The sequence below is a fragment of the Colius striatus genome, chromosome 5 (assembly GCF_028858725.1).
Source record: "Colius striatus isolate bColStr4 chromosome 5, bColStr4.1.hap1, whole genome shotgun sequence".
NCBI lineage: Eukaryota > Metazoa > Chordata > Aves > Coliiformes > Coliidae > Colius > Colius striatus.
The window spans coordinates 48,960,162-48,973,313 of NC_084763.1; the positions used below are offsets into that span (position 1 = coordinate 48,960,162).

At 44.1% G+C, this 13,152-nt stretch overlaps 1 long non-coding RNA gene across 1 annotated transcript; it reads left to right on the forward strand.

Annotated features, from left to right (window-relative positions):
* The first annotated feature begins 1,220 nt into the window (after nt 1–1,220).
* LOC133625544 (uncharacterized) lies at nt 1,221–12,181 on the forward strand. Its single transcript, XR_009818820.1, has 4 exons — nt 1,221–1,341; nt 10,874–10,974; nt 11,107–11,212; nt 11,990–12,181. It is a non-coding gene; the product is annotated as an uncharacterized LOC133625544 (long non-coding RNA).
* Nucleotides 12,182–13,152: the final 971 nt, after the last annotated feature.

The following is a 13,152-nucleotide window of genomic DNA, read 5'->3' on the forward strand; positions in this document are numbered from 1 at the left end:
TTGAGGTATTTCTGTGGCAGTTGATAGTCTTCTCATTGCAAGCCTCTGCAGGACTGACACCAGTGATGTGACATCTGTGACGCCAAGCCCCTTGTGCCATATGCTGGCTGCCTGTTAACCGCCAGCTGTGGTGGCCCTGGGTGAGTGTATATGAGCGTATGATGAAAAGAGAATTAATTTGATTTATGGAGCAGCATATCTTATATCTTCTAATTAATTCATGAGAAAACTGTGTGCAACAAACGACCCCGTTCCTTTTGCTGATTACAGTGATCAGAATACCAAGTCAGGAAATCCCAGTACAAGATCTTTACTTCCATCCTCACTGGTAGGTTATCTTGTGAATGTCAATAGTTACATGAAGAAGTGAATTTCTGTCACAAAGCCCAAACTGAGACAGAGCAAAACCAAGGAGTAGTTTTACTTAGTTGCACAGAAAGAAGTTGATTGCTGCGTGCAATTACAATACTAGTTGGAATAAATTGATCCAAAGTCAGCCACCAAATTGCAGTTTGCAGAAGGTACCAAACCAGGGTAATAAAAGCTGGACAGGAGTTGAAGAGATTCAGAAGTATGTCTAGAGCTGTGTATTTGGGAAGGACGAAGGCAAACAAACAAAAAGGTATATAAATTCTTTTATATCTGCCAAAGCCACTGCAAGGGATTAAAAGGCAAGAGTGTTTGGTTCTTCATCTTGGGTTAAATTCACAGGAGAGCTTTTCCTTCCCTTCTGTTTGCTCTTTCACACACGGTTGCATCCCCTGTGTGAAGGCTCGGCACAGGTACACCGTGCACTGCCTCACTGCGCTGGTACTGACTGCAGTGGGGGGTTGGCTGCTTAGGCACAAAGCACTAAAAATACCTTATTATTATTATTTTCTTTACTGTAGCCTTTAAAAGAAATCTTAGTCTCTATAAAGAACTGCAGTACCTAATGCTGAATAGAAATGAATTTGTGAAGAATGGCTGGCCCTGGATGGTAACAGTGATTTCTTTCTTGTAGATTTTAAAAGTCCACTGCTTACTTTAGATTTTTCTCCTTCACACAAAGTTTGCTTACCTGTAGCACTGGTTATTGATTGATGGTTTGTAGGCAGTAATTAAGAAGAGCAGATGTAGAAGTATTTTCAGGGATTTCAAATAGAGAAAGATGAACAAACAAACCCAGGTGTTTATTTTTTTTTTACCAGGTGATAAAACTGAGCATCAACGTTGACTGAAGTGCACCCATGGACATGTAGTGGAATCCTTTTTCTTTTGGGTAAAGATATGTGTCCAGGGATGTGGAGAAGTACAAGCACACAGAGCCTACCACTGTTATCTGAGCACTTCCCATCACAGGTGAGCTGCAGCCTTCCCAGGCATTGCCACCACTGGGGATATTTCCAGGCTCCAGTGAGGTCCAAATACAAAAAAGATGACTCATTGCTGGAAACAGAAGTTTTTATTCCATATGAAATGCCTTGCCAGTGAAGTATGATGCAGGCTTCACATTGAAATAATTGATGTAAAGTTCAATTTGATGCACTTCAACACGTAACACACAGTGCTTTGTCTGAGGAGTGAGAGTGAGGAGCACATACCCCTCTCCTTCAGCCCTGAGCCCTGTGGTAAAAGAAGGAAGGATTTTGGAGGCAGTGGCAGGTTGGAAGGAGCAGCTCATTGCTTTCACTACCCAGCTGCAAGGATGGCTTAGAGACTCAGCCAAGCTTCAGATACAGTGCAAGGGTTCATGTGGTTTTACTTTGTTGTCTCTTGCTCTCTGCATTAGGGTGGGAGTGCCCTGAGCTGGTCTTGGACGGGGGAGTGGCTTCCCCTGCGAACAAACAGCCCTGGGAGCTCTGCTCCTGCCTGCTGGGAGGGCTTTGGCAGCTCCCATGGGGGCCACAGGCAGTGGAGGAAAACGGGGCACTTTCAGCGCCTTGTAGAAGAAAGGCTGAGTGATCGTGGGTGAGGCTCAGAGCAATAGGAATAAACTTCTCAGGTCATAAAGTTTGATCGCCTTCCTTACTGCCTCATTGCTCTGGTAGCTCGTAATCCTCTTGTGAGCTAATAGCCCTCCTCTTTCACTGTCAAAGCCAATAGCAAGTCCCCATGTGAAAGCTATGGTTCCACTTAGGTGGCTCCAGGTGCACGACGGGGAGTTAGTACAATCAAATCTAATCCATTCCTCATATTCCAACCCCAAAGTCATCTAAGTCTCATACATAACGTTTTGGTATTCCCACCACCCTTACCATACCAACTAACTCTGCCAGATCCACAGGTTTCATTAGAGTTGTACTCCCTGGTTACTAAAAAGTGTTAAATCATTTGAAATGTGGAGCCTTCAAAAGGGGTGGCACCCACCTCTACCTGATTGGTCATCCTCTTCTTGGACAGCTTCTGCCCACAACAAAAGTACTTGGTTATTTAATAACTTGATGATTTAGCTCAGTTGAACGACCTCTTAACCGAGGTACAGGTAGCATGCAGCAACACACCCCATGGTGCAAAAGGTCGCTTGTCTTACAGAAGCATGGCAGGTTAGGTTGAGGGTAAACAACTTTGGGGAGCATATGCAGACCTTCATGTCTTCCATTATCTTTTCACTTCATAAATGTTTCCAAATCATAGTTCAATATTGAGGATGGGCTAGAATAGGTACATTTGTTGAGACTGCTTGATTTTCCCTCTTTCTGGTGTATTTTTGGCTCACATATTGATGCTTTTGGTTTGACAGATGTTTTGCAGCAGAGGCAGGCTGCTCATGCTTAGTTTCTGTGCAACAAAATCTTTCTCAGGTGGGGTAAGGACAGTTCCAGTTTTACACTCCCATTCACATTTGATTTCCTTGCAGGTTCTAATTTGGTTTGTCCACAGCTCTACAACTTCCTACCTGTAAGGGCTGACTTTGCTTTGCTGATCAGCTTTATTTTCAGTAACTCTTTCAGTGTTTACTCCTGCTGCCTTCTCTGGGGTGGGGGAGGAGGATAAGCTTCCCTACAAGCTTTTTCCTCCTTCTTTGAGATGCTGGCTTTTAAATAGCATGTTTATGTTTAGGAAGAGAAATGTCATGCTTGCCCCACACTCAGATTCTTCAGTTCATGTTATTAACCTGTTTCACTGATTTCTTAAAGCTTGACATTACAAACTGAAAATCTGACTCAAATGCTTACCTCTATTGCTTTTTTTTTTACTCTTTTAATTGAAAATTAGTCAAGTCATGAGGAAGTGGCAGCAATACCTTACCTAGATGCACATCGGCTAAGAAAATTTAATCTCAATTCCTTGGGTTTTTGGCATACGGAGCAATACTTGGCCAGGCTCAGTATCAGGTGGGTGCAGAGATCTCCACAGTGGGCAGGCAAACCACAGAGCAGAAGGAAAACATTAAGTGTTTTGAAACAGTTGTGAGAAGCTTTACAGAATTTATGGCCTTCAGGGGCCCGTGAGAGGTTTACAAGGTTTCTGGGGAGCACTTTTGTGTGGACTTTCGCAGGTGCCTCCCCAAGATCATATGTCTCCGTTTGCTGGAATCCCCGTGTTGCTGGAGCTGGTGCTGCTTTGGCTGTCTGAACAGCTCATCACATCTTTCTGGGGAAAGGGGCAATTTTGCTGCTCAGCAGCGAGCGTGTTCTCGGATCCGCTGTGTCAGCAGGAGGACGGGCAGGCTCCTGCCCTGTAGCACCTGTGTCAGTAATAGGTGAAGACTGAGACACTGTTTTGGAAAACAATTGTTAGTAAAACATCTGTGCAAGGCAAAAAGAAGCCTCGTATTCAGATCAGCCTTAAGAGAACAAATTCATTCCCCCAGTGGTTTTCTTTTTCAGTGAAAATTCTTGCAACCATACAGAAGATAGCTAGAGATGTTCTTGATGCACAAGTCTAGTTTTAGATAGATTCTCTGTGCTTTTCCATCAGAGGCCTATTAGATGCTTTCTGCTGTTCATTTGTTATAATCCTTTTAAATAGCAGCAATGGAATTTTAGGTGTTTTATTTAGTGTAACACACAAAGATTGCCATGAGCCAGAAGCCTCTCTAAGAACAGTGGCCATGACAGTGCCTCCTTTCCTGACATTATCCTTCCAGTCATTAGGAGCCCATAGAGCTATTGAGCACAACTGGAAAGAGGTGTCTGTGCCAATATTTCATATACTTTACATCCCTTGACCACAAAGGCTTCATTTGCCCATCCACCCTGACTCTGTGGGGGGAGGTTTGCAGCTCCACATGTGCTGTCCCCAGGTGGCTGCAAGGTTTCTTTCCTTCTGTGGATGACCTGTGCAATCTTGGGGAGCAATGCAGACATACAGGTATCTGGCTGGTGTTACAAATTAATGACAAAACAGAATTCTTCTCACAGACTTCTGGATCTTCCCGTCACAGGTTTGGAGCAATGCTTCCAGTGAGAGTGAAATCCATGGCGTCCCACCCCACCTGGCTCAGCAGCAGCCAGTCCCGGTGCTGTGTCCCAGCCCATGCTGGAGAAGCTGAGAAACTCCCACTCCAGTCCTGGAGGATGAACGTTGCTCCCATTGCAACGTTGCTTGTGGCCACCCTTGCCTCCCAGATATGTTGGGGTCTTGCTGCTTTTCTTGTCTGTATTTAGTATCTTTTTGCTTAAATCCCATTTCTTATGGCTTTGGCTGGAAAGGAGAATGATGGAGAGGGGGGCCTCTGCCATGTGCTGACATGTAGAGAACACGTGGGGCTTCCCCAGTACTTCCAGGCCAGAGCATGTCCTATTGCACATCCCACCTGGCAAGTTGCAAGCTGGTGAAGTGAGCTCAAGCCATTCCTCAGCTTCCAAAAAAATCCCTTCTGTGGCTGAGAGTCATGACTATTGATCGTATTTCACTGCAGCCTTTATTTACACAACTGCTCTAAGTATCATGGAAAAATTATTGCAGAGAGATGGGTGAGGTTGTTTAAAGTGCATTTCAGGAAGAATACAGGAATTGATAATTCAGTCTTACGAATCACAAAACCAGGCAGCTAAAACTTGGAGCAATTTGGTAACTTGTAGCGTAGCCTGCCCACCGTATAAAGGTATTATCCATCCTTGAAGAGATTGCTCTAGGTGTGGTTTAAGGGATATACCTGAATGTAGTTATTTCTCTTGGGTTTTACTCTCTTACAGCACTAGCAGCTGGAGAGCAGGCTTTCTGATCATATTTTGGTCTTATTTTTAATTCATTTCCCCTACCTTAAAGTATTCATCAGCTGCTGTAACATGTTGTTTCAGACAGCTGCTAGATCCTAGCTGATGGAGTTTATTGATTTCTGGCTCTGATCTTGCAAATCTTATTTCAAATTCATCACCTGCCAAGGCTATTCTGGGAGCCTGAGCTGAACTGCAGCATATTACGAGTGAGAGAGCTCTCTCGTGGGCTTTCCAGTGCTACCAGCTGCAAAGCCCCTCTGCATCCCCTGCTCTGGGGCAGTCCACCCTGATGCTCTGAGGAGTCTCAGAGCAGACCCTGACCCCCTGCCCTCCCACAGCTTGTGCCCGATGCCTTGGTGTGCCAGCCCCAGCTGTGCTGTGCTACATGGCAACATGGAGGAGGGGAGAGGGGAGCCATTCACGGCAGGCATCAGGCAGGGCCTTGGTGGCCCCAGCTCAGCCAGTGGCAAGCTCCCAGTCCGAGCCCACCCCCAGCCCTGCTCTCCTCACACACGAGCTATCGTCCCGTCCTCTCCACTGCAACAGAACGCCTGAAAACCTGAACCAGATGTGAGGTTTCACCTGAGTTTACAGACAGCCTGGAAGCAATAACTCTGGGAGGTACAAACTGCTGCTTTCATCATAATAAGATGTTAACAGGGGAAGGCCCCGCTGCTTCAGGCAGCCCCCTCTTACCACCACCGTAGCAACTGGGAAAGGCTCAGTCTCTGGGTGGGTTTCTGCAGTGCCCACCCCCAGCACTGTCCCTGCCTTTCCTGTTCCCATGTCCCCTGTGAGGTGATCCCGTACCACGAAGCAGAAGGTGCCCACCCATCCCTCCCCTGCTCAGAGTCCCATGGGTCCAAGGCCTTCAGCAAGGGCTCGGGGCAATGGTGCACAGAGCTCCTTGGAGGCCTGAACAAAACATCTGTTTGCCATCACTTTGGGTTGTTTATAGCAGTTCGATGCTCTCTTCTGCAACGTTTTATTTTAAGGAGCCTGGTGATACTCCCATGCAGAGTGCAACTGAAGCGCAGCTTGCTCCTGGTTTATGTATTTCAGCTAAGGGTGGCTAACAACTTGTGAAGTTCACAGAGCACACTCCCCTCTGATGCAAGGCCAGGCACGAGAGCACCATTCCCAGCTCTCGCCTCACTAGTGGCAGGCTGGGCTGCTCTACTCTCCCCTTGCTTTCTATGGAAAGGGATGTTTGGGTAAAACCAAACTTCTTTGCCTGGAAGCACAAAATATATAAGACCTGGTGTAAGTTGGGAAGGCAGACTGCAGTTTCTCAGCATGGAGCAAACCCAGGCAGTGCCTGTCATGGAAAGTCTACATGCAGCAGTGGCTCAGGCAGCATTAGGGTGAAGAGAAACAGAGAGGTAACGTGTTTTCTGTTGGGTAACCTTATCTGCTCTGAGTGTGCTGGATTTTCAGCTAAGTGAGACTGTGAAGGATAATTACCATCATGTGTTACCTGAGATTACAGGGTTGCTTTCCAACTAATGACACTAGGAGAACCAAGCAGTTGTTAATATTTAATCAGACTCTTGGCTTAACAATTGGATAAATGAGGTGTGTAATTACACAATTATAGAAGACATTTCAGATAGGAACTGTGCTGTTATTAATAGTGAAGGTGAAATCTGGTGAACATACACCGTTCAGTCCCATCAAGCACGTCATTAAAGAAGATCTTCAGCATGAGTCTAACAGCATGTCAAATGAGATGGTAAACAAAGGTTTCAGCTGCTTTTGAGATAAAAATTCCTGCTTGGCCAAGAGGTTCCAATGCAAGAAAAATACCAGACCAGATGTTTTGTTGATGTGTCAAGCTATAATCAGGGGTAACTAAGGGACATTTAAATACGTACACACGCACTTATGGCTGTGCTTAATGTATCATTTCTCAGCAGTCAGGCGAATGTTTTCCCTAGGTTATTCATTTTAAATTTTATAGGAAACAGAGAGGTACCTTTTAATTCAGTGCAGTACTTACCTGCACAGTTTAAAATAAATGTTTGTCATATAGCACATGCAAGGTGGCGTGTTTGATCGCAAAGCACCAGTCAGAATGAAAATGGAGATGCTGTCTATAATAATTGAGTTAGCCCGTTCTTTTAATCCTGTGCTTTATCTCAGCTCCTTAAGACCCTTTTCTTTTTTCAGCTGATCTTGACTTGAAAAGATTGCAGTAGTTGCAGTCCTTCAGTGCTGCACTACAGTGAGCACTAACTGTAATTCTCTCGAGAGTCAATTAGTGGGGTACTGGAAAGTTAACATCAAAATCAAAGAACTTATTGACCAGCATGATTGCAGGTTAGTGATATGAACCTGAATAATGCATGAAATTGAATCTTTGAAATGCTTTGTGCAATGCAGTGAGGCAGCATTCAGGTGTTAATGTATTTTCACAAATGAGAGGTTGTAAAAACAAGGTGCACATTTTGTTGGCAGATGCTGTGGGCAATAGTGTTTTGATCTCCTCCTCTTTCCAACTAGCATTCCTAAAAAGTTTGCAGTGATCCAGATCCGGATTCACAGACAGTGTTGAATTGTGACTAGATACCACCACCTCTGGAGTGCGCTTTGAGATCAAGGGAAGAAATGTCCTGTTGAGGTCACATTCCTGTTTTTGTTGTAGACCTATTCCTATTACGAAATCATGTAATCAGCAAGATGTTTTGCATGCTTGCTGCTCATCCGAGTGCTGGTTTTGTGCCAGTGGGTGAGCTGTGTGGTGAGCTGTCAGGTCCTCCTGGCATGTGCTTACACACCGGTTCCTCTTTAGCAATTTGTACTTGGTGTTGAGCTCATGCTGTGAAAAGAGCAGAACCCTTCAATTATAGTGATGCAGAGCCAACAGAGATAATTAGGAAAATAAGCACTCGGCCCCAACAAGGTTAAGATGTACCTATATGACTTGTTGGCACAGATCTGTAAAGAAACCATAAAGAAATGCACCTCCAGAATAATTTCCTATGGCATATTACCTTATGATCCAGTTTAGTGCAACCTGATTCTTCATCCTCTTTCTTCTCTACCTCTACCTCACTCTGCCAATCCTGTCGTACCCAAATTAATCTCACTGAAATAATTGCCCTGTATCCTAACTTTGTCATGAACCTTCTTTAAATCTGCCTCTCAGCAGCTCCCAGCCTCACTTTTGAGTTGTGTAAAGCCATGGACTGCACATTCTAACCTCCCTGGAAGACCTCTCTTGCTCACATGGGATACACACCTCCTTGTGCTCCCCCATTCCTTCTAGTACTTTCATTACATTGCCACCAAGGACATCTTTGCTAAATAAGGAGACTTGCAGCTCTCTTTCCTTTTCAAGACATGATTCCTCTGATTTGCTGTCACCCTGGGCCTACCTCCAAGTTCCTGGGTACAATATAGTTTAGAATCCCGAGAGCCTCGGAGCTGTAACGTTTGAACATTGCCCAAACAAGCCAAAATAGATCGAACCTGATTGGTGAAAACACATCTTACCCTTTTTCTGCTGAGAACCCACCTTGATGGCAACTCCATCCATGAATTGTCCAGGCTGTACGTTCCCAAAGGAAGGACCACCTATGACACTTGACTGGGAAACACTTCATGTCTTTATATCCCCATGTAAACAGACTGGAGATACTAAGACAACAGGAAGGGAAGGCTCTGTGCTCCCACCCTGCAGACCCCTTCCAGCCTGATTTCTGCAAGGCAAGGGCTGCACCTTTCTTTTGGCGCATTCAAGACACAGTTTTTCAGCGAGCAGAAGGGAACTGCTGTTGGCTGGTGGGTTTGTGATGGGGCGAAGGGAAAGCTGCCTACACTTTCCTGGCTGCTGTGAGCATGGGCACATTAATGCATAATTTTCTGTAATGGAGTCCAGCCTCCACTCAAGGCACTACTTTTAAGAGATGGTTTCATTATCTCTAAAGCTTTTCATTGCATCACATCCCGTTAGTCAAGGCATGATCTGTACTTAGTGCTACCCCAGCCGTTACAATAAAGGCCTTTACTTTTGGGTAGAAGTCCAAGACTGACAGAGAGACTTTTCTAGCTGAGGCAAGCAAGATTTTTTGGTTAATTAACTTTTGTGTCACCTTGAAAACAGAAAATGCTGTGTATATACTTGCATATTTTTCTGACGCCACAGTGGCTCACATTTAAACCTTTTGAAGCTTAAGGGCTTGGTCTGTGGACTCCTGGTCTACTCTATCTGTAAAATATTTAAAACCCCACAAATATAGTGAGTTCTGGCATCTGAAGAAGACTCCCCTTCTGCCATGTGTGGGGTATTCCCTTTTGTACCTCTTTTGAGTCCAGAAGACTGCAGTCAGTGACCATAAAGTACTTATGGCATGAAAACATACTTAATTTACATGTTAAAAGATGCTGAATGGTTCAAGGATGCTGCTGTGTCAATTCTGCTGATTGGGCACATCAGGAATTTATGTCTGGCTTTGCATGTTGCACTGGGCTATTGGCTCTTACCCTCAACTGAAACATGGACCATAGCAGGATGCTTTGCAAAGGGAACACACAGTGGCAAATGCTCTCTCATGAGCCTTTGAAGTGGTGCACACACAGATACACACGGGCAAGCAACTCTCAAAGAGAGGCGAGTCACTGTGATCATGGAGCTTGGGAGTAAATCTAGCTTTCTGCAAAGGCAGCTTTCATGAGTTTCATAAAATCAGTTTGTTTCTCTCTGTTCCTTTGAAGAAAGGCAGTGTCACCCAGACCTCACAGAGCTCTCAGCTGGAGGCAGATGTCGACTGCCCTGTTTGATCCTCACCAAGTTAAATGTGTTTGTTTGCATTTAACCTCCTTTGAAGGGAAGGGGAGCATCATCTCTGTGCCAAGCCAGGGGGATCTTTCCACAGGTTTATCCCACAGCCCCCAGAGATGGTACTCGGGGTACTTTATGATAACTTAGAGACACCAGCTGTGACATCTGGAACTGTAATAACTCCCAAAAGAAAGAAATAAAAAGAGGTTGCACAGTGTGGATAAACTTCAGGGTGCATCTTACCTTTTAATGAGACATCAAATATCAAAAGTAAATATGCTAATCATAGGCAATGGAGAGTAACTAAAAGGCTCACTCAGCTCACTTGGAAGGCTGGAATAAATAAGGGTTTCTTTCAGTGTTTCAAATTCTGGTCAATGGGCATGTTAAGTCAAATGCAGTCAATGAAGTGCAAAGAAGTAGAATGGCTGAGGGATCCCAGGGAGAGGGAAGATGAGCATTGAGCTTGTATTTTGGCAGGGAGGTTACTGTAAGCCTGAGCTCACTTCAGCACAAAGAGACAAGTGAAATAAAGCAGTGTTGGGTTCTGCAGGACTCCCTTATCTGTAGATTTTATTTTCTATTTGTAAAAGAATTAGATGGATGTTATGCAACGTTTTTGTAATACCCCAGCTGTGGAAAACAAACCACATCTGGCACATAAAATAACAATAAAATTATCTGAAAGCTGTACTGTTCTTAAAAACAGCTACAAGTATGTGTTCAAATAACTTGCTGGAAAAAAGAAAGTAGATCCAATTTGTCAGATGATAATACATAAGCTTAGAAAGAAGGGAAAATTAGGCCAAGAGAAATATTGCACTTCAGAGAGTTCAAATAAAGAGGTTCTGCAGGCTTGCAAGGCATAAATTACACAAACAGCATTTAAAAACAGGAATGCCAAAATCAAAGAGCAAAATTAAAAGCTCTGTTCACGTTCCAGCCATGCAACAAGTGTGCAGCAGATGTTGGAGGCCTGTGGGTAAGAAATCCCCAGCTCTGGATGCACAATTTCCAGGGTGTCCTGCCAGCACACAGCTAAAGGTAGGTTGCAACAAACATCCTGTCAGCTAACTACAATATGCAGGCTGTGAGAGAAGGAAATACTGCACATCTGGCAGTGATGCTTCCTCCTGTGTTTCTCTAATGAGATATTTCATTGTGTTTCACAACAAGGAGTCACTGGTGGGCCCAGAGCTGTCACACTCTGTCTCAATAAAGACCCAGCTCCTTTCCTGGCTCCTCTCTCATGCTGGTGCTGAGGTTTCCAGTGAAGCACAAGGTAACTGACTGTGTTTTCAAATGGAGCAGTTCACCTTAACTGCAGCTGACGTTTGGGTTTGGAAGATGTATCCTGCTTTCATGGTCTGTTCTACCCTATTTGGGTGAAAAGACCTGTTCTGCCAAAGGCAGAAAGAGGTAATAAAAGCTCAAGTAGCATATGGAAACAGTTTAGCTGAGGGAAGTTGTCAAAAGACTATTAATTTGTTTCTCTGTTTTTATGTTTAAGGTGATTTCTAAAGCTACACTTTGATAATGTTCTTAAAATATGTCAGACTTTACACGTTAAGTGCTAGAAAAATCACATGCCTCCTACACTCACAGCAGCACGAGAAGCATGTGATGACTATATAAAGCCCTTCCTGCAACTGAGTTGTTCTTCATTTAAATATTTTTTTTCTTCCAAACAATAATAAAACATCAGTCAATACCACACACAGATCCCAGATGAATGCAAGACTGAATGAAAATGAAAGGCCTTGCTGAAAGCCTAAACAAGAAGGTTTTTCATGCAGGTCTGTAGTTTTAACAATAATCACATTCACTTTTAAACAAACTCCCTTTTACATCCCCTCTGCGGTTGCAATGCACCTCGCTGTGGGAGGAAATTACACACCTGCTTAATCTGAGAGGGCTTAGATTAAATGCAAAGTGTCATCTTGGGGGTGGATAGGATGGGCTGCTTGGAGGGAGGCGGGTGTCAGGGGGAGATGCTGCGTGTGAGCCCAATGTGAAATCAAATCAACTAATTCTGCTCTGCCTACATTTTATTCCTCAGACTAACTGTGAGTCTGAAGTGAGTCTTGTGATGGGAAACGTCGATTGTCCACACCTTCTGCCTCCTGTTACTGTAAAGATTAAGAAAAACTGAGTTGACATCCACGTCTCCAGTATGTTTATTAATACGGAAAGTATGAAGTTTTTGGAGTCAGCCACTGCAAGAGCAAAACATGGGAAAGCAAGTGTAAAACCTACTGTTTCATGTTGGTGGCAGCTGCAGTTTCATTTCTGTTGCAGAGTGATAAATGACAAGACTTCACAATTTCCTCCCAGCTCCCTTGGAAGATATATTCTATAGAATGAAAATAGAAGCACTGAATTATTAAGAATCATCCCCTTTACATTTGAAAATGGCCCAGTGTCATGTTAAATACACCGTATTAAGAGGTCAATTAGAGACTTATTTTGAGTTAATGGAATTAGTTCTTTTTTTTTATTAATTTACATTTTAAATGCAATCTTTCAAGGTGTGCTGAGGATAGAAGGAAGAGGAATTAGAGTCATCCAGTACAAAGCAGTTAGTGCTTGCAAAATGCCTGAGAGTGATGCTGGTGAGTGAGGGTGCAATGGGCCAAGGGCTGAGCAGGCAACACTTTTCTTCCCATCTACATCAACTCCCCTGGGTGTCTGAGTGAGAAATGCTTTATTTATTTATTTATTTAGCAAATACCTGTATCTAAATAGATCATAAAACAAGGCAAGATATGCTTGGGCCATGACTCCTAACCACAGCCCTCATTTCATTGAATCTTGCAGCACTTTCTTTAAATCTTGTTTGCTTCAGTGGAAACTGAGTTTATACAGAAGTCCTGAGTGCAAGATTGTGACTGGTCAATTGTTGCCTACAGTTGTTCAGCCACAGACTTGTGCTGGAATCAGTTCCAAAGGGAAATAGCTAAAAAGAGCTACTCTACCCTTCAAAGGATTTGCTGCTCCTGTGATGCCCCTGGAATATTAATGCACATGGAAATTGGCTTCTTCTGTGTTATGAGAGATGGCAACAAAAGGGGAAGCCTCTGGACCAAAGGCCAAGTCAATAAATGAGGCACTAGGAGTATTTTGGCATCCAAGGACAGTCCTACCCACACATCCCCCAGGACCCTTCCTAATCCTCTCCTTCCAGGCTGCCCAGGCACACATCCATTTTGGCTGTGGCAGTGG